This window comes from Pan troglodytes, chromosome 16, assembly GCF_028858775.2.
Source record: "Pan troglodytes isolate AG18354 chromosome 16, NHGRI_mPanTro3-v2.0_pri, whole genome shotgun sequence".
NCBI classification, from domain to species: domain Eukaryota; kingdom Metazoa; phylum Chordata; class Mammalia; order Primates; family Hominidae; genus Pan; species Pan troglodytes.
The window spans coordinates 64,451,827-64,455,939 of NC_072414.2; the positions used below are offsets into that span (position 1 = coordinate 64,451,827).

The 4,113-nt window shown below is 43.2% G+C and overlaps 1 pseudogene; it reads left to right on the forward strand.

Annotated features, from left to right (window-relative positions):
- Window positions 1-829: 829 nt before the first annotated feature.
- Window positions 830-1,844, forward strand: LOC467723 (prohibitin 1-like; annotated as a pseudogene).
- The last annotated feature ends 2,269 nt before the right edge of the window (window positions 1,845-4,113 follow it).

The following is a 4,113-nucleotide window of genomic DNA, read 5'->3' on the forward strand; positions in this document are numbered from 1 at the left end:
TTTAAATGTTTAAAATATACTCTTTAATTCAATTCCTAGGAATTTAATCCTATAGATAAATTCATACATATGGAAAGTGATTTGCATTTGTAGTCATTCACTTCAGGATTATTGGTAAATCTGTAAACAACTTAGTCTATCATAGAAGACTGAAAAATAAATTATTATTTATTCAGTCAATAGAATACCGTTAAACTGTTGAGAAAAAGGAAGCTTTTTTTTTTTTTTTTTTGAGACGGAGTTTCGTTCTTATTGCCCAGGCTGGGGTTCAATGGTGTGGTCTCGGCTCACTGCAACCTCCATCTCCTGGGTTCAAGCAATTCTCCTGCCTCAGCCTCCCGTAGCAGGGATTACAGATGCCTGCCACCACACCTGGCTAATTTTTTTGTATTTTTAGTAAAGACGGGGTTTCACCATGTTGGCCAGGCTGGTCTCGAACTCCTGACCTCAGATGATCTGCCTGCCTTGGCCTCCCAAAGTGCTGGGATTACAGGCGTGAGCCACAGCACCTGGCCAAGGAAGCTTTTTATGAATCAGTAAGGAAGTGTTAAAGACAAAAAAAAAATTAAGGTGAGAAAAGAATTATATGTATTATATATTTTTTATTTAAAAAAATTTAAAGTTTAAAAATGTTTAATTTTAGGGGCAGGGTCCTGCTGTGTCATGCAGGCCAGAGTGCGATGGCCCAATCATAGCTCACTGCAGCCTCCAACTCCTGGGCTCAAGCAATCCTCCCTCCTCAGTCTCCTGAGTAGCTAAGATGACAGGCGTGCACCACCATTCCCAGCTAATTTTTAAAAAAATATTTTGTATGTGTGGCTGAGGAATTTACGTGGAGGTCAGAGTGGAAGCAAGTGTGAGAGGGTCCAGCAGAAGGAAACATGGCTGCCAAAGTGTTTGAGTCCATTGGCCTGGCCTTAGTTGCTGCAGGAGGCATGGTGAACTCTGCCTTGTATAATGTGGATGCTGGGCACAGAGCTGTCATCTTTGACTGATTCTGGGGTACAGGACATTGTGGTAGCGGAAAGAACTCACTTTCTCATCCCATGGATACAGAAACTGATTACCTTTGTCATTCTCGACCACGTAAGGTGCCAGTCATCACTAGTAGCAAAGATTTACAGAATGTCAATACCCCACTGCGCATCCTTTTCCTGCCTGTCCCTAGCCAGCTTCCTTGCATCTTCACCAGCATGGGAGAGGGCTGTGATGAGCCTGTGCTGCCATCCATCACTACAGACATCCTTAAGCAGGTGGTGGTTCGCTTTGAGGCTGCAGAAGCAATCACCCAGAGAGAGGTGGTCTCCAAGCAGGTGAAGGATGACCTTATGGAGCAGTAGCCACATTTTAGCTCATGCTGGATGACACCTCCTCGACACATCTGACCTTTGGGAAGGAGTTCACAGAAGCAGTGGAAGCCAAACAGGTGGGTCAGCAGGAAGCAGAGAGGGCCAGATTTGTGGTGGAAAAGGCTGGGCAGCAGAAAAAGGCAACCATGATATCTGCTGAGGGCGACTCCAAGGCAGCGGAGCTGACCGCCACCTCACTGGCCACCATGGGGACTTGCCTGATGGAGCCATGCCAGCCAGAAGCCACTGGGGATACCGCGTGCCAGCTCTTATGCTCCTGAGGCGGGGCAGTACCTGCTCCTCCAGCTGCCCCAGTGAGGCCCCACCTGCCTGCATCTATGCGGGCCAACTGGGCCACATCCCCGATGATTCCAAACACCACCTTCCTTCTCTCCCTACCCCAGGAATCACTGTGAAATTTCATGATTCGCTTAAAGTGAAGGAAATAAAAGTAAATTACTTCAGGCTGGGAGCAGTGGCTCACGCCTGTAATCCCAGCATTTTGGGAGGCCGAGGTGGTAGATCACTTGAGGTCTGGAACTCGAGACCAACCTGGCCAACATGGTACTACAAATACAAAAATTAGCTGGGCGTAGTATGCCTGTAGTCCCAGCTACTCGGGAGGCTGAGGCAGGAGAGAATCGCTTGAACCTGGGAGGCAGAGGTTGCAGTAAGCTGAGATTGCACCACTGCACTCCTGGGCGACAGAGCGAGACTCCATCTAAAAAATAAAAGGACAGGGTCTTGTTGTGTTGCCCAAGCCAATCTTGAACTCCTGACCTCAAGTGATCCTCCTGCCTCGGCCTCCCAAAGTACTGAGATTATAGGACTTAGCCAGACATACATACATACATATATATAATATATATATCATAATATTTATATATACACAAACATACACATATATACACCACACATTTTTAAAGGTAAAAAAGAATTGTACATATATATATACACTTTATATGTATATATACATTTATAGCTGAAAATGCATTGTATTTGTATATATACATATACTTATATATGCATATATGTAAATATGTAAAATATAAAATTTTGATTAAAAGGAAGACATAAGTGGTTAAAAAAACACACACAAAAACCAAGCCTATCCCCTTACTTCTAGACTGCTTCTCTTCACTTCATACTGTGTATCACTTGGTCAATTCCTAAAATGCCAGCCTTCATCAGTTTGTTGTTAAAATGTAAAATTGTGATTCAGTAGATCCTGGGCGAGATTGGCGGGATTGGGATCTGAGGTTCTGTGTTTCCTTTTTTTTTTTTTTTTTGGAGGCAGGGTCTTGCTCTGCTGCTCAGGCTGGAGAGCATAGTGGTGCAATCACACCTCACTGCAGCCTCAACCTACCCTCCCACCTCAGCCTCCTGGGTAGCTGGGACTATAGGCATGTGCCACCATGCTCTGCTATTTTTTGTATTTTTTTGTAGAGGTGGAGTTTCTTTCACCATATTGCCCAGGCTAGTCTTGAACTCTGAGCTCAGGTGATCTGCCTGCCTAGGGCCTCTTGTGGATTACAGGTGCGAGCCACCATGCTTGGCTGGTTCTCCAATTCTAACAGCTCCTACGTGATGCTTCTTTTGAGTAGGAAAGAGCTAGAATGTACAGCCTTTGAATTCACATCACATTTACTATGTGCAACTTTGTTTTATAATGTGTGAATACCTTGCCTACTCACTTGTATTTTAAATTCCAAGAAAGCTTCTAGCAGCACTTGAACAGCTGATTATTCTTTCCTTCTCAAAACATTTTTTCTTTCTGCTTCCTTGACATTACAGTCCCCTACTTTTGCTTGTACCTCAATGGCCTCACCTTTCAGTCTTTGCACGTGCTTAATAAGTAAGTAAATCTTTATGCAGACTCATTACCTATTATTAAGTATAATATATACTGAAGTGAACACCATGCCATAGCTCCTGAATGGTTCTAGAGAGCCTTTCTCAGACTGTGTCCCTCAATAAGAGTTTACATATTTTGTAGGTAGGACAATAGCCTTATGAATGAAGTCTTGGTGATACAGCCAGAAACTCAGAGACTCTAAGTCAAATACTCATTGGTTAGATCAAATATAATTTTGCCATAGTCTGAGGATTACAGCAGGTCACATTATGCTAATCTTAAAGTATTTGTTGGGCTGAACCTTGCCATATGTATTTTTTAAAAGACTTTATTTTTTAGAGCAGTTTTGGAGCAGCAAAATTAAGAGGACAGAGATTTCCAACATATCCCCTGCCCTCCTCACAATATATTTTACACATGAATAGTTAGGATATTTTCAGCTGTATATAGTGAGACCTAATTCACACCAGCTAAAACAATATGGAATTTTATTATCTCGCAAAACAAAGTTCAGTGGTTAGGGTGTCTAGAGCCACGCTCTGGCTCCATTTCTATGCTATTCTCTCAGCTCTGCCTTCCTGAGGGTGTAGGGTTCATCCTTAAATGGCTTTCTTCTTGGCCACATGATGGCTGCCAGCAGCAGTAGTGATAACATGTACCCTTCTTCAAGTATAGGTGAAGAGAAAGGAAACCTCTCACCTACTATTGAATGTAAGTCTTTCCCTTCAGTTTGATTGGTCAATGTAGGTTCTCTCCCTGACCAGTAATAGTCACCGTAAGAATGCTATGTGCTGATTGCCTTAAGCCTAGTTCTGGAGCAAGTAACAAACATTGGCATGGAAGTAGGAATACCACGTTTTCACTAGTCCTAATAAAACAGCTAGGGCTAGGGATAAGGTGAGGTTCAAA